The sequence below is a fragment of the Mustela lutreola genome, chromosome 7 (assembly GCF_030435805.1).
Source record: "Mustela lutreola isolate mMusLut2 chromosome 7, mMusLut2.pri, whole genome shotgun sequence".
In the NCBI taxonomy this organism is placed as follows: Eukaryota; Metazoa; Chordata; class Mammalia; order Carnivora; family Mustelidae; genus Mustela; species Mustela lutreola.
Genome location: NC_081296.1, coordinates 67,471,367 through 67,493,142, shown reverse-complemented (window position 1 = coordinate 67,493,142; position 21,776 = coordinate 67,471,367). Strand labels below are relative to the sequence as shown.

The 21,776-nt window shown below is 40.3% G+C and overlaps 1 protein-coding gene across 3 annotated transcripts in view; it reads left to right on the top strand.

Moving 5' to 3' along the window:
* Window positions 1-7,254: 7,254 nt before the first annotated feature.
* INO80 (INO80 complex ATPase subunit) overlaps window positions 7,255-21,776 on the top strand; it is a 139,309-nt gene continuing 124,787 nt past the window's right edge. Inside the window, exon 1 of one of the 3 annotated variants that reach the window (XM_059181196.1) lies at window positions 7,255-7,748. The gene's annotated coding sequence lies outside the window, so the exon portion shown is untranslated. The remainder of the gene's footprint in view (window positions 7,749-21,776) is intronic. The other 2 variants (XM_059181195.1, XM_059181194.1) reach the window with 2 other exon arrangements.

Here is a 21,776-nt window from a genome sequence, read left to right as displayed (position 1 = left end):
AAATGCGAAAGGGACATTAAAAGCAGAGAAAAATACAGACTGGTATTCCAAGCTCATCAGTCTGTCTACCCCTTGAGATCCCAGCTTGGTATTTTACCAGCAGCAATAATCAGAACAGCAATGTCAGCCTGCTATGTTGCTGCAATGATGTTCTTTGTGAGGATCTTGTGATCAGTAGTAGAAGTTCTCAAATTTCACGAGGGAGATATTGAGGATGGTGTCATGTTCATGTTCGGTCTTCATATTAGCCAAATTAGCTTCATATTCCAACTTTCAGTGGTTCCCTTCCTCCTTTTGTAATTTATAATTCAAGAGGTGGTGCCTTATGTAAACGTACCTCTCTGATGACTTTGATGTTGATGTGGTTCTTTTCATTTCCTATTTGTTTACTAGGTGGCAAACCCATGGCAGAAAAATACTCTTCCTCTGTCATGAACTGGCTCAATTATCTCCTCTGAAAAGTCTTCTGAGAAGTCTGTTGGCAGTTACTCATGTCTCCTCTCCTTCCCAAGTACTTTGTGCAAACTTCTTCTATTGCATGGGTCATGTTCTGCTGTGATAATTTAATCTAATGTTCCCCTTATCGAGCACATTGTGTGACATAAAGCAGTTAGCTCAGTAGATGTTTGCTGAGTGAAGAATAAAAATACAAAGCTAGAATTAGTTTTGGTCACTTAAGCCAAGAAGAAGGTGTCTCTATAGAAAAACCAAAATATCTTCCTGTAACTTCATACATGTACAAACCAGAAAGCTTTAAAGGCTCATAAGAGGGTGCCTGGGTGGCTCAGTCAGTTAAGCATTCAACTCTTGGTTTTCTGCTCAGATTGGTTTCTCACGTCATGAGATGGAGTCCCATGTTGGGCTTGGTGCTCAGTGTGGAATCTGCTTCAGATTCTTTCTCTCTGTCCCTCCCGGCTTATGTACTCTCACTCCCTCTCTCTCTCAGATGAATAAATAAAATCTTTAAAAAATAGTATTTCCATTTTTTAAATAAGCATTTATACGTGAAGTTGAGAATCTTTTCATATACTTATCAACTGATATTTGTTTTTTCTTTTGCTTTACTATTTTTTAAAATTAGTGCTTTTTAAATTGTGTGTGTGGGTTTTTAAGTAGGCTCTACATCCAAGATGGGGCTTGAACTCATGACCCCGAGATCGAGAGTTGCATGCTCTATAGACTGAACCAGGCAGGTACCCCTCTTTGCTGTTTTTTTGCAAAGCTACATCTCCAATGTCTAGAAGCAGGCCTTGCATACTTTAAGCATTCAGAAAACACTGAACAAATGAATGAATTGTGTATTTTCTTCTTTGCCTCTTTTCCTATTAGGCTGTTAGTTTTAAAAATCTGATATATAAGTGTTTCTTGTATAGTAAAGAAATTGACTTTTTAAAAAAAAGATTTTATTTATTCAACAGACAGAGATCACAAGTAGGCAGAAAGGCAGGCAGAGAGAGGGGGAAGCAAGCTCCCTGCCGAGCAGAGAGCCTGATATGGGGCTCAATCCTAGGCACCTGAGATCATGACCTGAGCTGAAGGCAGAGGCTTAACCCACTGAGCCACCCAGGTGCCCCAAGATATTGGCTTCTTTATGTGACTTATGGTGATTTTTAGATTGGGCTATGTTATCTATATTTATCAGCCTTTTTAATGACTTCTTTATGTCATCTTTTTATGTCAGGCTTAACAGGGATTCTTCACTCCAAGGTTAAAAAAATTAATCGGCATTTTTTTCTAGCACCTTTATGGTTTTCTTTTCCCATTTGACACTTTTACATTTTTGGCGACCCAAAGGAGTACCCCCATGTTTTTGGAAATCTATTGTCCCCCTCTACAATCCAATGGTTCGGCTAGTGGCTATCTGTTGTAACCCACTGCTCCAGTTCAGCTCCTTGGGTATCAGAAGCTTCCTGAATATATATAGGAAATCCCCCAGCATACTGTGTCTTATTACTGATGTTTACTTGATCACTTGGTTAAGGTGGTTCTGCCAAGTTTCACGACTATAAAGTTACCACCTTTCTTTTCTTTTCTTTTCTTTTTTTAAAGATTTTATTTATTTATTTGACAGAGATCACAAGTAGGCAGTGAGGCCGGCAGAGAGAGAGGGGAAAGCAGTCTCCCCGCAGAAAAGACGGCCTGATGCGGGGCTCTATTCCAGGACCCTGAGATCATGACCTGAGCTGAAGGCAGAGGTTTAACCCAGTGAGCCACCCAGGTGCCCCACCACCTTTCTCTCTAAAATATATTTTGGGTGAGACACTTTGAATCTATATAGATCATTGAATTTCCACCCACTAATTTCACATCCATCAATGGATTTTGTCTACAACAATTATTACTGTGGTGTTTGCTTAAACATGATTTTTGTTATGCCTCTTACCTTCTACATTGACTAAATGGGATTCTACTCTAAGAAAGAGCTATCTTGGGGCACCTGGCCAGCTCAATTGGAAGAGCATGTGACTCTTGATCTTAGGATCGGGAGCTCTGGCCCCAGTTTGGGTGTAGAGATTAATTACTGAATGAATGAATGAATGAATGAATGAATAGCTGTCTCTTCTCCCTCATTCATTTAAATAGCCAATTATTATATCAGAATAGACATGGGACTAGTAAAAATAAATATCTACGGGTCATAAAGCAACACAATTATTACGTATTTTCTCTTTTGGCTGTTAGTTCTTTCAGGTTGGCTCCTGTGTTTTGGGATGTTCTTTGTTGAGTATTGTTTTCTAACATCACAAGATAATCCAGGCTCAGCTTGAAGGAATCATTTCTTCAATGCTTTTTATTGGAGAATGGTGGTAAGAAATCAGTATCTGTGTACTGTATATCCTCATTGCTTATAGATACTCTCAGACAGAACTAGGAAATACATAGATTTGTTTGCAATATATTTATATTAATCCACACATACACAGCAATCTATACTTCTGTACCTGTACATATATTAAAGACCATAAGCTTATACTGGTACCTCAGATTGCAATCGAACACCACAGGCTTCGTTTTAGCTTCCCCTTTTTCCTTAGTTAATAACATTTTTCTTCAACACTGACAAACTCAGCTCATGATCTACAATATATTTGTTTAATTCCAGCATACACATTTGTTTCAAATTGCTAATCTATCTCCCACACCCCTGTGAAAAATACTTAGTTGGCAGACTACAGCATTTCTATACAGTACATTTGGTCTTATTCGTAGGTATCCAGTCAATATACTATCTACCTTGATTATTTAGGTGAGTTCTTTTCTTCCCTCTCCTCTGAAGAGTGGCTAGGTTACTCATTTAAAATATAGTTGATTCCTTAATATTTTCAGTTTGTGTCTCTCCCCCAAACCCACACATTGTGGTTTTTATTTTTGTTTATTGCTTAATTTTTTTTTAAAAGGATTTTATTTATTTATTTGAAAGACAGAGATCCCAAGTAGGCAGAGAGTCAGCAGAGAGAGAGGAGGAAGCAGGCTCCCTGCTGAGCAGAGAGCCCGAGACAAGGGCTCGATCCCAGGACCCTGGGATCATGACCTGAGCCGAAAGCAGAGGCTTTAACCCACTGAGCCGCCCAGGCACCCCTGTTTATTGCTTTATTATTGGAAATAAAATATATATCCTAAGTCAACTGCACAAAGTTTTCTGAAAACGATCCTTAGAAAATACTCTTTCTGTTTTGGAGTGCCTAGCTGGGTAAGTCAGTAGAGCAGCAGGCAACTCTTGATCTCAGAGTCATGTGTTCAAACCCCACATTGGGCATGGAGACTACTTAATTAAAAACAAATTTAAGGGCACCTGGGTGGCTCAGTGGGTTAAAGCCTCTGCTTTGGGCTCAGGTCATGATCCTGGAGTCCTGGGATCGAGCCCTGAATTGGGCTCTCTGCTCGGCAGGGAGCCTGCTTCTTCCCCTCTCTCTCTGCCTCCCTCTCTGGCTACTTGTGATCTCTCTGTCAAATAGATAAATAAAATTTAAAAAAAAATTAAAAAAATATTGTTGGTTTTATTTTCTAATGCATTTTAAACATTACCCTAATAAAATTAAATACTGCATATTGAATGATTGTGAACAACATTAAAACCAAAGAGACTCCTCCATTTGGATAGAAACAAAATGTTAAAATGAACTGTAATATAAAACAAGATATTTCTGGAAAAGCCCAGATGTAATCGACAGATGAATGGATAAAGAAGATGTGATATATATATATGTATGAATGGATATTACAAAGCCATCAAAAAATTGAAATCTTGCCATCTGCAAGATATGGATGGAACTAGAGGGTATTCCGCTAACCAAAATAAGTCAATGGAGAAAAACAATTATCATATGATCTCACTCATACATGGAATTTTTTTTTTTAAGATTTTATTTATTTGATAGAGATTACAAGTAGGCAGAGCAGCAGGCAGAGAGAGAGAGGGAGAAGCAGGCTCCTTGCTGAGCAGAGAGCCCAATGTGGAGCTCAATCCCAGGACCCTGGGATCCTGACCTGAGCAAAGGCAAAGGCTTTAACCCACTGCCCACTGAGCTACCCAGGCGCCCCAGAACGCGGAATTTAAAAAACAAAGCAGAGGGTCATAGGGGAAGAGAGGAAAAATAAAACAAGAGGAAACCAGAGAGGGAAACCATAAGAGCCTCTTGATCATAGGAAACAAACTGAGGGTTGCTGGAGAGGGGGGTGTGGAGGGATGAGGGTAACTGGGTGATGAACATTAGGGAGGGCATGTGATGTAATGAGCACTGGGTATTATATAAGACTGATGCATCACTGACTTGCACCTCTGAAACCAAAAATTGCTAACTGAATTTAAATAAGAAAGTTTAAAAAATCCAAATTACTAAGAAATCATGGATTAAATTTTACATGATATACTAAATCTCTGAGACAAAGAATGTACACACTTTCAATCAAGAATCTAAGACTATAGGAGTGCCAGACTGGCTCAGTTAGAAAAGCATGTGACTCTTGATCTTGGAGCCATGAGTTTGAGCCCTATGTTGGGTGTAGTTATTCCTAAGGAAAAAATAACTATTAAAAAAAGTAAGACTAGGGGCGCCTGGGTGGCTCAGTGGGTTGGGCCGCTGCCTTCGGCTCAGGTCATGATCTCAGAGTCCTGGGATCGAGTCCCGCATCGGGCTCTCTGCTCAGCAGGGAGCCTGCTTCCCTCTCTCTCTCTCTGCCTGCCTCTCTGACTACTTGTGATTTCTCTCTGTCAAATAAATAAATAAAATCTTAAAAAAAAAAAAAAGTAAGACTATATTAGACATTGGAAAAAGCTAGATTATAGTATGAAAATCACAGATAAACCCATAGGAGTTATACTTCAGAAATTTTAGGACATACGCAGGGAGCAGAATAAAGTCCTCTTCCCAAGGATGTCCAGTAGAACCTTTGAATGTTAGGTTATATTGCAAAGGGGAATTAAGGTTGCAGGTGAATGTAAGTTACTAATCAGTTGACTTTAAAATAGGGAGATTATTCTGGATTATATGGGTGTGCCTGATATAATCACAAGTATCCTGAAAAGGTAAGAGTTGGCTGGATATGATGTGAGAAGCATCCAACCTCTCATTCCTAGCTTTGCAGATGGGAGGGTCTGGAACTGGAAGCCAAAGAATGTGAGGAGCCTCTGGAAGCTGGAAAAGGAAAAACATTCTTCTACAGTGTGTCAGAAGTAAGGCCGCCCAGCCAACAACTTGATTTTAGCCCAGTTTGGGACGTATTTCAGTCTTCTGATCTATAGAACTTAAGATAGTAAGTTTGTGTAATTTTAAGCCACTGTATTTGTGGTAATTTGTTAGCACAGCAATAGAAAAGAAATTACAAGAGTCAACCTACACATGAACTTTATTTTTTAAAAGATTTTATTTATTTGATAGAGAGAGCGAGAACAAGCTGGGGGAGCAGCAAAGGGAGAGGGAGAAGCAGGCTCCCTATGGAGTGCTCCAGCATCATGACCTGAGCTGAAGGCAGATGCTTCACCGAGTGAGCCACCCAGGCGCCCCTGCACCTGAACTTTAAAAGATTCTACATCTTGGTCCCATTAAGGGCTTACTGACTTTATTCCCTTTCTTCTTTTCCTTTTTGTTTACGCTACTGTCAGCTCATTGTTACTCAAATACTATCCTAGTTGGTTTTAGGTGTTTATTTTTTGGGGTATATGAAACGTAACTATGGTTTAAAAAGTCCTTATAGGACAATATGTGCCACATTGTCCTCAATCCCATTAACCTTGTTCCCATTCCTCCCTCATTCCCACCCTTCTCATATAATACACCAATCACTTTAATTTCTAGTTTATTCTCCTCTACCGCCCAGAACGAACAGACACTTGTGTGTTTTCTTATAGCCTCTTCGTTTTTCCACAAAGGGTTCTATCTGTATTTTCACCTTTAAGCAAAATTAACTTTTGTGCGTAAATTTAGCACAAGAAGAGTGTGAATGACCTTATTGGAAACGCCGTTTTCCTTATATGCTAAGGACCAGATGGAAATGAATTAAAGCATTAAATGTGAGGGAACTGAAACACTGTAGCGTAGTTAACTTAAATTCTAATGCTTATCTTCAGTTAGGATTTACACTAGGTACTTCTAATCACAAATCCTGGTAACTGAATCTCACTAACTTCAGTAAATGTGGGTAGCGGGCGGGGGAGGGGCTTGAACTGTGGAGTTGGCACAGACAAATCAGGCTGAATGGGATGGGTGGGTGTGAGAACAGAGAACAGGAAGACATTTCCGTAGACAGGTCTGTGTGTTCCCAAGTCCTTGAATCCTGAAACTTTCACTTAGCCATTTGCCTAACTATGCCACAGCATTGTGGTCTTGGCCTCTAAACTGTAAAGGGGAGCCCAAAACTTTCTGTACTGATTGAGCGGCTCTACATGGCAGGCACTTTCCCAACGATCTACAACCCCGCCCAAAGTGGCCACAAAGAGGATAAAATATACCCGATCCTAACCTTTTCCTCAAGTGATCTCAGTGTTCAGTGACCCCCCTAATAAACAAACGACTAGCACCCTCCCACCACCTGCCTGCGGAAACGAACATTCCCAGGATCCCGGGCCGTTTCGATTGACGTTACTTCCGGGGAAAGTAACCTTTCTCTGGCGGTTGCAGGACTGGAGAGGTCTCGCGACATTTGCTCCCGCGAGATCTGCTTGCTCACTCTAGCGATGACATCCTCCTCCTCCTCCCCGCCGCCTTTCGGCAATCTTCGCCAGTCCCAGCCCCGACCAATCTGCACTCAGATGGCATGGATCAGGGTCTCCCCCCCCGAACCCCAGTCCGCACTGGGCGTCAGGCGGCAGCTGCGGGGTGCGAGCTGCACGAGGCCGACGGCAGCGGCACTGCGGGAGGCCACGGGCTGGCGACGATCTGTGAGCGTGGGCGGGGCGGGGATAAGCTAGCTGAGTAGCGGCTCGATTGTTCTGGCCTGGCTATGGCGCCTCTCCTCCCCCCCGCCATGGCTCCCCGTGTCCCTGCTCCGCTCCTCTCAGTGAGTGAAAGTGGCCGCCGCCGCCGCCGGCCCAGCGCCCGCAGCCGCCTCAGCGCCGCCGCCATCTTGGGGTCCCAGGAGCCGCCGAGGGAGCGAGCTAGGAGCGTCCACGCCCAACGCAGTCACCGTCACCCGGCCTCAGAGAGCGAACCGCGGCTCCACCGTCGGCGGGGCGACCCCCCCCTTCGGACCCCGCCCGCACCCCGCCCCCCCTCCGCCGCCGCCGCGGCGGCGGGGCCCGGCGGCCCGAGGTGAGGCGACTAGACGTGGGCGGGCGAACGGAGGGGGGGGTTGTGTAGGCCCCGTTGCGCCCCTCTCTGCAGGCGACGACTGGGCCGCGTCTTAAAGGGGCCGTCGCCCCCGGCCCTTGGATTTGTTGGGGTTAGTGGGGAGGATGGGTGTGGACACTCCCCGTAGGGTTGGGACTTCAGGGACTTGGGCCTCGTCCTTTCCCCTCTCATACCTCTAGAGACCCGGGGTCACGCCGTGACCTCAGATAGCCGAGGAAGCCCGTGGGGCGCCCACACGTGGGGAGTGTGTTAGACCAGGTGCACGTGGGACCCGGTGGGGCGGTGTCGGGCTAACACGTGTGTGGGTTTGGGGGTGGGGTGGGTCAGGGCGGGGGCTGGTTGAGCTCGAGTGGGAGCCGTTTGAGGGCTTTATTTGTCCTCTTAAGGAAATGAGATCTAAGAGCTTGATAGTATGTCAGTTTATGTGAAGCAAGTTGGGATATGGGTAAATGGTCCTTGCTGCTTGTTGGTGTTATATGGGGATAGCCTAACACGTGCACATACTTAGGAGTGTGTAGGGGACACCCACTGTGGTCTTTCAGGCTTTTGTAGAACGTCCAGGCAAGTGTCATCCTATTTTGACATTCCTTCTTGAGCTTGCTGATGAAAACTACTACTTCCGTAATCAGCTAGGGTGGAAGCCCCCTACAGTTTAGGAGTGATAGAGCCCAAGAAGGCACTCACTATTTTAGTTTACAGCCAGCTGTGGCCAAATCATTTGATTCATACACTGTCTAGTTTCATGTTGGAGTACTTGTTGCTAGGATTTGGAGATGAAATTAGTAGGTTGAGTTCTCTGAAATCACAGGTAACCAGCTTACTTTTCCAATCAGTGACTTTCATGATTTCCTTTTCCAGGGAGACTTTGATTGTGGTTAGCTAGTGGCTGCATTTCATTTATTTATTTATAAGTAACAACTTTATTGCAATATAATTCACATTACAAAAGACTCACCCTTTTGAAGTGTACAGTTCTGTGATTTTTCATATACTCAGAGTTGTACAGCTTTCACCACTATGTAATTCATCACTCCAAAAAGAAGCACCCTTAGGCTGTCACTCTCCAATCAGCCCTTCTCCTGGCCCCTAGCAACCACTAATCTATTTTCTGTCTTTATAGATTTGTCTATTCCAGGTATTGCGTACAAAGGGAATCCTGAAATAATGTGTCTTTTGTGACTGGCTTCTTTCACTTAACATGCTCTCAAGGTTCATCTTTGTAGTAGCATGTGTCAGGACTTTGTTCCCTTTTGTTGCCAAATAATATTCCATTACCTTTGTGTTTTATGCTTGAAATTCTCAAACTCTTCCTTTAAATCAGCTATTTGAGATTATTATATGCGGCAGAATTCACATGCTTACTAGATAATAAAATGAATTTGTGTTTTTAGGATTAAGTTCTGTTATTTTAGTTTATTGTGTTCTTTTCCTCTTTATTTTGTTTCAGTAGAATTCAAACTAATTTTTAAAGATCTATGTCTTTTATTTATTTTTTTAATTTTTTAAATTTTTTTTTAAAGATTTTATTTATTTATTTGACAGACAGATCACGAGTAGGCAGGGAGGCAGGCAGAGAGAGAGAGAGAGAGGAGGAAGCAGGCTCCCTGCTGAGCAGAGAGCCCGATGCGGGACTCGATTCCAGGACCCTGAGATCATGACCTGAGCCGAAGGCAGCGGCTTAACCCACTGAGCCACCCAGGCGCCCAAAGATCTATGTCTTTTAAATAGGAAATAACTGTAAAGAACACAAATGTCATTAGATAATTTTATGACTAATAAAAACGTTTTGAGTACGTCAGGGTGGAAATGTGATGAAGTATAAACAACAGACCATGAACTATGGTGTTACAACTTTATTTAATAAGAATTTGTCATAGTACTACCAAGGAATGGTATCATAACAGCTTTTGAGTACTATTACTTGTGTAGACGTAGGGCTGGGGAGGGAATAATAGACAGCTCTCTGCCCTCCAGAAGATTAAAACTGGTTTGTGGATTTAACATGTCAACATACAAGTTCACACAAAATATAAATGCTGATACAGTGAATTTTCGAGAGGTTGGAACAGGATAGTTATTACGATACTTTGAATTTGTGTGGGAAAATAAGTGAAGTTGATGACAAGTTTTAAAGTTGAATCTTAAGCATAAGCATTTTGGGGGCATCTGGGTGGTTCAGTCATTAAGCATCTGCGTTCAGCCCGGGTCTTGATCTCAGGGTCCTGGGATCAAGTCCTGTATCAGCTCCCTGCTCAGTGGGGATCCTGCTTCTCCCTCTCCCACTCCCCTTGCTTGTGTGTCCTCCCCCATTAAATAAATAAATAAAATCTAAAAAAAAAAAGCCTAAGCATTTTTTTTTATTTTTTTTATTTTTTTTAAAGATTTTATTTATTTATTTGACAGAGAGAAATCACAAGTAGATGGAGAGGCAGGCAGAGAGAGAGAGAGAGGGAAGCACGCTCCCTGCCGAGCAGAGAGCCCGATGTGGGACTCGATCCCAGGACTCTGAGATCATGACCTGAGCCGAAGGCAGCGGCTCAACCCACTGAGCCACCCAGGCGCCCCAAGCCTAAGCATTTTGATATGATAGGCTGTAGCATGCAGAGGATGAGAAGAACATAGTTGCTAATACTTACTAAACACTTATTATGGACACTGATCCTAATCATGAGGGCTTTATTCCCACCTAATACCATCATCTTTGGAGTTAGGATTTCACCAGGAGATCAGTAATAGTTAATAGTTGACAAGTTAGATACCAAAAAAAAAATCTTTGGAGCTAAATGCTATCCATATTTTTAATGGCCTAAAAGACAGTAAATCAACTGTGACATGCTTTTATAAACCTTCACCACCAAGGATTGATATCCTGTGCGATGGTCTATAAGCAGGATTCTTTTTTCTTTTTCTTCTTTTTAAATTAGGCTCCAGACCCAGTGTGGGGCTTGAACTCCCAACCCCTGAGATCAAGGGTCACATGCTGTACCAACTTGAGCCAGCCAGGCAACCCTATAGAACAGGGTTCCTAATGTTTTTTATGTGCCCTGGACTCCTTTGCAGTCTAAAGAAACCCATGAATGCCTTTTCAGAATATGACATTTAAATGTATAGAATATAGTTCACATATTTAGAAAGCAATTTATGATGTAAGAAATTTCCTTTTTATTACTGAATTAAATAACCAGTGAAAGTCTAATATCGTGCTGTGCTGCCTACATTCAGAATTGAAGGAAATGCTAATTTCAGTTACAGGTTGGTGAAAATAAGGATGAAAATTTTTTTCCATCCAAGTTTATGGACACATAGCTAAGTGATTTCATATGGGGCTAACCAGTGTTTGTTTTGTTTTCTTTTTTTTTTTTAAGATTTTATTTATCTGTTTGATAGAGGTCCCAAGTAGGCAGAGCAGCAGGCAGAGAAAGAGGGGTTAGCAGGCTCCCTGCTGAGCAGAGAGCCAGATGCGGGCCTCCATCCCAGGACCCTGAGATCATGACCTGAGCTGAAGGTAGAGGCTCAATTCACTGAGCCACCCAGGCACCCTTAACCAGTGGTTTTTCTAACAAGAAGTAGAATTATTGACTCTTAAATTCATGTTCACAGTAACAAGAGCAAGGGGTAGTTTAGCTAAGGGGAAACCTGGTAGTGTAATGGAAGGACATTGTTTTTAGGCTAGAAAAGATTTGGGTTTGAGTTCCACTTACCCACTGGGTAAGCAACTAAACCTTTTTTTTTTTTTTCTTTTTAAGATTTATTTATTTATTTTAGAGAGCATGCACTTGGGAATGTGAGTGAGGGGAAGGGTAGAAGGAAAAGGAATCTTCAAGCAGATTCCTTGCTGAGCATGGAGTCGGATGCTTAACTGACTAAGCCACCCAGGTTCCCCAAGCTACTCAACTTTTTTGAGTTTCAGTTCTCTTACATGTATAATAGAATGATTTTCACTTTTGAAATAAAATGACATATTAACTCTAACTGTAAAACAGCATATTGATGAATGTTGGTTTATTTTTGTCTTTGAGGAAATAAACACATCCAAGGCCATGACATACATTTAGTTTTGATTTGGGAGAAGGGAAACTATTTGTTACGTGGTAGGAAGGAACAACCTATATGGCATATAGGATCTACTCAGGATGTTCAAGTACAGAGTTTGTCTTTTGGTAATGGTACTAAAACTATTCTTACTTCTTGTAAAAGAACAAATAAAGTACCTTCAGGTTTTTATGTGACAGCTAGCTCTTCTGTGTAAGAAGTTAGTACCTCAGTAGAATAAACTGTGACTCTTTCATATTTTTGTGCACGAACAGAAAAATGGCTAATGAACATCAGTATGGTAAAAAGAATGTTCGGGTCACTTTATTCCTGAGTATGTTGCCTGACTGTTGCCCGAAAGTCAACAAAATGTTAGTCATTCCCTGGAGAGGTTATGAAAAAGAAAATTAAAAAATGGACTACATTATCTTGGTACAAAACCACAATACATCCACTCTTAGACTATAGAATGGATTCCAATTATTGCATCTCAAGGAAGAATAAATTAAGCAGGAGGGAAGTTTCCAGAAAATGGCAGCATAAATGATGAAAGCAGTGGTAAGGCTTTCAATGTGAAGATAAAGAAATTTGACTTGATAATGGAATGATGAAGACTGAGATGGACTGATTAAGTTAAATGGGATTAGGTAAAACATGAATTATAATCCTGGAAAATTAGAACTAGCTTGAAAGATGAATATTGTTTGACAGGTGTATAATGAGTGGTTTGTTTATGAAACTTACTAGCACAGAAGGTAGTTAAGGCTCAAGAACAAACCACGCACAATGTAAGGGTTACAAAGCCAGAACTTTTGTGATCCATCCTAGTTCATTTCAGGTCAACAAACTATTTAATGATGCTTGTACCTAATGGTTTATGAAACTCCTTACTTTGTTCATTCAATAAATGTTTATTGAACACCTAATGAGTGCTTTTTGACCCTTCGAACAGCAATTTGTTGAGCATCTGCCACACTCAAGGGACTATGGGGTAGACTCCGGGGATGTACAAGTGAATTAATCCAAGTGTATGTATGGAAAGTACAGAGGGGCTCTGCAAAGATAAACCCATGGTTATGAAAACTTTAGGTGCCATAGAGAAGTACGAACCTAAAGATTCTTTTGAATTGCTGATATAAATTAGTGGTACTTAGTTTTGTTTTTGTTTTTTGTTTGTTTGTTTTTAAAAATTTTATTTATTTATTTGACAGAGATCACAAGAAGGCAGAGAGGCAGGCAGAGAGAGAGGGGGAAGCAGGCTCCCTGCTGAGCAGAGAGCCTGATGCGGGGCTCGATGCGGGGCTCGATCCCAGAACTCTGAGATCATGACCTGAGCCTAAGGCAGAGGCTTAACCTACTGAGCTACCCAGGCACTCCTGGTTTTGTTTGTTTGTTTGTTTTGGGGAGATTATTTATTTGTTTGTCAGAGGACATGTGTGAGAGAGCACAAGCAGGGGAGCAGCAGGCTCCCCACTGAGCAAGGAGCCCATTGTGGGGATGTGGAACTCAGTCCAAGGACTCTGGGATCATGACCTGAACCAAAGGCAGACACTTAATGGACTGAGACACTTAATGGACTGGGTATCCAAAGGCACTTCGTTTTTAGTCTGTGTGTGTGTGTGTGTAATGTTAGTCAACATACTTCTAGTCTTCTTAAAAAAATTTATTGAGACATTGTTTTCATTTGTTTAAAGGCCCTAATCTGCCTTTTTTAAACAGAAGCATTGTAATCCAGTGGCAGTGTATTAAAGCTCAGCCTTTTTTAGATCTTAGAGCCAGGTTACCTGCTTTCGAATTTTAACTCTCCCTCTTACTAATTTTCTAACCTTTGGAAAGCTATTTAAGCTTCAGTTTCTTCATTTATTAAATTAGAATAATTGTGCCTACTTTATAGAGGGTAATTGTGAGAAATGAGGGCATAAATGAGTAATTGCTTAGAATGGTCTCTGGCACATAGTGCTCTCAACAGGTGTTAGCTATAATTAAGAGTACCATTTTATTTTGGTAGTTTAATTAATCTAAAGTTTTAGTTTATAGAAATCAGGACCTTTTTGACTTTATCTAAGGATAAGGCGGGGAAAATATATCAATAAAGAAAATAGTTGCAATGCATTAACCTTTGTGTTGATGTAATGAATACTATTAGATGTCAATAGAAATATCTTTTTAGTTGAGATCATAACTTAAAGAGGTAGTATGGCAACTTGAAGCGTTTTAGTTCAATGTCTAAAATGTTTCTGTCTTGGATGTTATTCTAATGTTAGTAATAGTTTGCTCTTTTTAGGGTCATTCTTAGAATGTAGTAGTAGACCCAGGCTCTAAAGCAGGGCTAGGAAATGTTTTCCTGTAAGTGGTCAAATAATAAATCTGTGTTTTGCTGGTTATACCTTCCCTGTGGCAGCCTCTCAGCTCTGCCCTTCTACAATGGGAAAGCAGCCATAGTTAATATATAAGTGAATGAGTGGGGCTGTGTTCCAACAAAACTTTATTTATGGGCACTAAAATTTTAATTTCAGGGGCACCTGGGTGGCTTGGTGGGTTAAAGCCTCTGCCTTCAGCTTCAGTCATGATCCCTGGGTCTTGGGATCATGCTTTCTGATCAGGCATCAGGCTGCCTGATCAGCATCAGGCTTTCTGCTCGGCAGGGTGCCTGCCTCCTCTCTCTATGCCTGCTTCTCTGCCTACTTGTGATCTCTGTCTGTCAAATAAAGAAAATCTAAAAAAATTTTTTTTTTAAATTTCATGTGTCATGAAATATAATTTCTCCCCTTTATTTAAAAATGTAAAAACCAGGGGCACCTGGGTGGCTCAGTGGGTTGAGCCTCTGCCTTCGGCTCAGGTCATGATCCAGGAGTCCTGGGATCAAGTCCCACATTGGGCTCTCTGCTCAGCGGAGAGCCTGCCTCCCACCCCAACCCCGACCACCTGCCTCCCTGCCTACTTGTGATCTCTTTCTCTCTCTGTCAAATAAATAAATAAATAAATAAAATCTTAAAAAAAAAAAAAAAGTAAAAACCATTCTTACCTATCAAGAATACAACAATCAGTGGTGGGCTGGATTTGACATGCAGGCCATATTGTCCTGACTCCTGCTCTAGAGTCTTGATAACTCCCTGGCTAGGTAATCTTCTGCAAGTTAGTATGAAGACTTAATGTCATTTTTTTTCCCCTTGAGATTTTATTTATTTATTTGAGAGAGAGAACAAGTGGTGGGGAGGGCGGAGGGGGAGAGAGAGAAAAGGAAGCAGACCCCTGTTGATTAGGAAACCTGATGGAGGGCTCAATCCCAGGACCCAGAGATCATGACCCTGGTTGAAGGCAGACACTTAACCAACCGAGACACTCAGGCACCCCCTTAGTGTCATCTTTTAAATGGAGATAATAGTATCTACTTCATATAGTTGTTAGGAGTAAGATAATCTGTGTTAAATGGTTAGCACCATCCTTGAGACACTGTTTAATGAATGCTGTATATATATAATTGTCTAATTGAACCCATTCATTTTACAGTGAGGCTCTTGGGACCGTGATAGAATAGCCGATAGTCCTAGAGTCTTTCTGTGACTTGTCAATAGCATTAAAGTCACAGCTCTTGACTTCAGCCTCTCTACCCAACCTCATTGCTTCCATAGAGGATTGTAGTACCTTGTAATTTATTACTATTTTTTTAAGTACGCTCCATCCCACGACACGGAGATCAGGACTTGCATGTTCTACAGGCCGAGCCCACCAGGTGCTCCTAGTACCATGTAATTTAGTTAAAATACTGCTTGATAAAACTAGTCTACTGGATACCTTAATGGTGGATATGACATTATGAATTTTTCAAAACCCATAGGTCTTTACAGCACAAAGTAAACTTTAACTTTGTGCAAATTAAACATTATTTAGGAGGTAAAGAGGTCCTGGGAAAGAATGCAGGCTGTGACAAGAGAATCTAATTGTATTAGAAGTGTATGAAATAACCTTACTGAAAAGGGAAGAAGGGATGTGTTGACCTAAGTAACCTTGGAAATGAGTGGAATCTAAGACAAAGAATTTCATATAAGCACTGTAATCTAATTGATAAAGTTGTATCCCATGAAGGTGCAGGTTAATTTTGATGCTGTTACCTGTGTGTAGTGCAAGTGAACAATTAGTAAATAGATGGTTAAGAGACAGGCTTCTCACTGTTAGGGTCTGGATTTACAGATAAGCAAGGGGAGAAGCTAGAATGATTCATGTGGTAATAGATTGGAGTTGGGAACGTGAGCATAAACTCATGTTTAGTTTAGTACAGATGGTTACATATTGAAATGCTTATATACCTATATACATTCTTGGGATTATACCCACACACCGTGCTGTATCAGCTGAGATTAAAAGAAACCCAGGAGCAACACCTAGAACCCAGATGTTAGTTTCTAATACAAAGGACTAGAGCTCCTTGGAGAAATGGCTGATTCTAGGACTGGGCAGGAAATCTATAAGATGAGCCTGGAACATCTTGTAGTGCCAGAAAGTAAGGAAGTGCTCTAACAACCACCACCCACCACCACCACCACCACCACCATCCAACCCCGTAATGAGGAAGATATGTCAGAGGAGCCTAGGACCCAGCTGAAAGAGCTCTCAGTGGCCAAAACTGGAATGATTTCAACAGCAAAATAAACTGAGCAGCATTGATTATAACCCATAATATAAAATCAATACTTTTGAGTCTAAAATGTTCTAAATAAGTTCTTGAATAAATGAATATACTGTATGGAATGGTGCATTAGCTTAGTTTTTTTTTTTTTTTTAAAGATTTTATTTATTTATTTGACAGATAGAGATCACAAGCAGGCAGAGAGGCAGGCAGAGAGAGAGGAGGAAGCAGGCTCCCCACGGAGCAGAGAGCCTGATGCGGGGCTGGATCCCAGGACCCTGGGATCATGACCTGAGCCGAGGGCAGAAGCTTTAGCCCACTGAGCCACCCAGGCGCCCCATTAGCTTAGTTTTATGTCATCAGAGCCACTGGTTTGCTTGAGATCATTTAGACAATACTGGAGTTTAAGCATATGGGACTTTGGAGTCAGACTTCCTGGATTTCAGACCTGCTCTGACACTTCTGGCTGTGTGACCTTGGGCAGGTTCCTTAAGCTCACTTTCTTTATCTCTAAAGTGAAGGTTATAATAGTGCCTATGTCATAAAATGATTAAATGAGTTAATTTATATATAAAGTATATATGCATATAATGTTTGGCACATAGCTTTTTTTTTTTTTTTTTAAAAGATTTTGTTTATTGAGAGAGAGAGCATGAGCAGGCGTGGGGTAGAGGGAGAGGGAGAAGCAGATTCAATCCCAGGACCCTGGGATCATGACCTGAGCCAAAGGTAGACACTTAGCCTACTGAGCCACCCAGGCATCCCTGGCACATAGCTTTCAATAGAATGTGTATATAGCCTCCTTATTACAGTAGTATTTGATAAAACAAGATAAAAAATTTAGAATCCCACTTGGAATTGTTTATAATGGAGTCTCTCTCCCTACACCCTAAACTTCTTGAATAGAGGAAAAAGTCTAACTTCAATTTAAGTGTTCATTGAGGGTAGTTTGATGTACACATCCTTGTTCTAATTGACTGTATAGACTGTATAATGAAGAGAGTGAGAGTAAATACATTTAGTGTTAATAAACTCATAACACACTTATGTAACTGAAATATCTAATGAATGAAAAGCAAGATCCCTTTAATATACAATTCAACTTGTGCTTATTTACGGATGGTTTGTCCCTAGCATGAATTACCTGAAATTTAATTTCTCAGACTGCTTTGGAGAACATAGTTCAAGACAACTTCTCTGTTGGCGTGTTCACTTTCAAAATGAAACTGACTTTTAGTATATGAAAACTAAATATAAAAGTGATTTTTGGAACATTGGCTGTTTATGGATACCTCTTTTTATTCTTAGTAATAACCTTTCACCATCACTCATATAATAATGGAGGATAAACTGTATGGGACTGATAGCTAAAATTTCCCAGTACTTTGTGAGGCATCTCTCTTTTTCACAAGTAACCATTCAGCAAGCTAATATTATCTTTGCTTTGCTGAGGAATGAAATGAGTTGCTCACGTTTTCTGGGCTGCAAGTTCAGTCCTTTAATTTCTCTTTTCTATGGGAGTATCTTTTTCTCAGCTGTCTCATTCCCTGGAAAAGGTAAGTGTTTTCATGGATCTAGCTATGAAATTTGTTGAAATAACTGGTTCTTCAGTAAGAGATCTATAGCTGTTCTCAAATTTTTAATTTGATAAATTGTTATTAAATGGGTGCTTTTCACTGCAAGATTTATGAAAATAGAACCTAGGGACCTCTAACATAGCATAACTTAAAAAAAATTTTTTTTAAGTTACCATGTGGAAAGGTCCATTAGATACCTTGGGAAACAGTTCTTCCCTTTTGGATTTTTGATTGTGTAATAAATAAACCCTAAGTGTTTAATAATAAGGATTAAACTTGTTTGACCAAAGGTTCCGTCTGTAGTGTATACCATAGAATTCCATAGAGGCAGTTGTAAAGATAGTAAAGATACTTCTTTTATTATTCGGATAAGATGTTTTTGTTCCATATATGGTGAAGATACTCTTCTAGGAAGTTGAAATGATACTTTCCTAGAGGAGAGCACATGCATTGTAATTGATTTTTTTTTTTTTTTTGGTAACATTTCATTTTGCTATAATAGTCCAGTGTCATTAATGAAGAATATTAATACAGGGAAATGTGGATAAGCATTTTTTTCTTCCTCACAATATGCCTTTGAGGTAGGCCAAAATATTTTGCCATTTTTGAAATTTATGAAAAGACTTTACTTTTTTAGCCAGGAGTTTCTCATTCTGTTTAAAATGCAGGTGTTGTTATTTCTGAAACTTTGTGTTTAGGGTGAACTCTGGGCTTGTTAATTTGCTAGGCAGTACCCAGGCTGTTATAGTGATGCCTTTGAGCAGATTGTTTTTGTCTGCCTTTGTTTCTTGAGGACAAGGTCTTTTCCTCAATCAGTGTTTGGTATATAGTAACCTTTTAGTGAATATTCTGTGATCTGAAAGGAAAGTTTTGTTTCAACTAGGGTTTTATTTAAAGAGGTTTTGTGATTTATTTACTTCTTATTTGCCATGTGCTAGGTTGACCAAAAATCTGTTGTTCAACTGTGGATACTTTCCAAAGTGAAGGATGAGGGACTATTAGTAATTATGCATAGGATGGTGATCTTAAAAGGTCTTGGGCAAACTAACTAGGAGGTGTGGTCATCCAGGTCAGGAGGCGGTTTGTTTCTGTTCAGCAGTCTGGTGGTAAAGGATTGGGAATTTGGTGTCACCAACAATACATCTGAGTGCTAATTCTGGCTTGGACAAATTCTTGAGCTTAACTAAAATGAGAAGAAGATTTGAATTATTGTGATGATTAAACGGGCTAGTATTATTATGAAAGCACTTAGGACAGAAAAGCCCCTCACACTAGTGTGCCCTCAGTGTTGGTCCCTTATCTTCCCTTCCCATCTTGCTATACAAGAGTTTCTGTTCTCAACTGAGGCTGGCTTTGGAAGCCTTTTTAATGGTAAAGATTAACTGAAAGATTCTACTAAAATATTTTAGTGAATGCAGGAATGTTTTTCAGCTAATCCAGTGAGCTTATTTTTTTGTTAAATTGTGTAATGTGGTGAGCAGGAAATGAATGCCCTGTGAAACCTAATTACTGTTACTCTTTCTCAAAATATTCATGAAAAATGTCTTTTTCCAATTATTTTTTATAAAATTGCTGGAAGATATTTTTATAATTTCATTTTGCAAAATAGTCAGTTGTAACCTTTATTTCAACTTAATGGATTCATACAAATTTTACTAGTTAGAGAAAAGATGATTTAAATGAGAATTTCATTATTTCTTACCAATATTTATACTGTGCAAAATTATGTTTTCTTTTTTTTTTTTTTTTTTTTTTTTTTTTTTTTTTTTTTAAAGATTTTATTTATTTATTTGACAGAGAGAAATCACAAGTAGATGGAGAGGCAGGCAGAGAGAGAGAGAGGGAAGCAGGCTCCCTGCTGAGCAGAGAGCCCGATGCGGGACTCGATCCCAGGACTCTGAGATCATGACCTGAGCCGAAGGCAGCGGCTTAACCCACTGAGCCACCCAGGCGCCCCCAAAATTATGTTTTCTTTTTGAGTATTTTTCCCCCTGTATTTTTTGATATTTTGCTAATTTAGTCCATTTTAATTGAGTTTTTTTTTTTTTTTTAAAGGAAACCAAAGAAAAACAGTTTTCATAGACTTTGTGACTTAGTATAGGCATCCACACTGTGAACCAAAGGGAAGTATTCTGGTACCAAGACTTCCAGCTGCTTCTGGTATTGTGGATGATTCCTTATTTCCTAAACAACAGATAAGAAGATAATATAGAAAGACCTAGGGTTAAGAACAATCACAGTGATATAGATACAACTAAGAGAAAGAGGGTTACTTAGCTATTTTTAGCATACACTGAATTCTTACTTTCTGTAAAATATTCGAGAGTTAGGGAAGACACTCTGGTTTATCAGTAAGAATACTAGTTATGCACAGCAGATATGGTGTGAGCTTTTAGTGTCTACCTTAGTCTGGTACTGGAAGAGCACAAAAAAATACCTTTAAGGCCATGGCTGGAAGTTGAATCCTAATTTGAGCTGCAAAAGAGAAAGTATACCAGAATCTTTTGGAGTAAATCTGGTGGCCTTGGAACTCCTCAGATTTCCATGAGAATCCTGATAAAGTTGTGAAATTTGTGTTAGAGGAGATCTGTACCTTTATTTGGTATAGAGTTACAAATGGGGCCATTTAGCTTGATTACGTATTATTTGCATTGCCCTCTGCGGACTGATATATATTTTTTAAGATTTTATTTATTTATTTGACGGAGAGAGATCACAAGTAGGCAGAGATGCTGGTGGAGAGGGAGAAGGAGAAGCAGGCTCCCTGCTGAGCAGAGCCAGATGCAGGGCTCCATCTCAGGATCCTGGGATCATGACCTGAGCCGAAAGCAGAGGCTTAACCCACTGAGCCACCCAGGTGCCCCCAGACTGATTTTTTTTTTTTTAATATCCTTGCAAACTGATAAAGAATAAAACCAAGCAAAGAGTGATTAACAATTTTTTATATAGACATTATATAGACATATAGTTTTCATTAAGGCAGTTTACCAGTATTTTCTCTTATGGTTAGCCCTTCTGTGCCCTAAGAAATTTTTTTTTAAAGATTTTAGTTATTTATTTTTTGGAGAGAGAGAACAAGAGCAGAGGGAGAGGCAGAGAGAAAATTCCCAGCAGACTCTCAGGTTGAGGGTGGATTCCAGCGCAGGGCTTCATCTCATGAACTTGAGATTGTTACCTGAGCGGAAACCAAGAGTGAGATGCTAAACCATCTGAGCCACCTGAGCCCCTGTGTCCTAAGAAATTTTTACCTACTCCAGCTGACAAAGATATGTTCTAAATGTTTTCTTTTAGAAGCGCTATCATTTTAGCTTTTCATTTAAGTCTGTGGTTAATCTTTCACTTCATTTTTGTATATGGTAGGAGTTTGGGATTCACTCCCCCAAGTCCCCAAATATGGGTTTCCAGTTGTTTCAGCACCATTTCTTGGAAAAACTTTTCTTTCCCTATTAGATTGTTTCTCAAGAATCAGTGTGACTGGGGGCGCCTGGTGGCTGAGTTGTTAAGCATCTGCCTTCCGCTCTGGTTGTGATCCCAGGGTCCTGGGATTAAGCCCCACATTGGGCTCCCTGCTCAGCAGGAAGCCTGCTTTTCTCTCTCCCACTCCTCCCGCTTATATTCCCTCTCTTGCTTTGTCTCTCTCTGTCAAATAAATAAAACCTTTAAAAAAAAATAAAAAAAGAATTGATGTGACCATGTTAAGTGTAGGTCTTTTTTCTGGACTCTGTTTTGTGCCATTGGTTTGTCTGTCCTTAG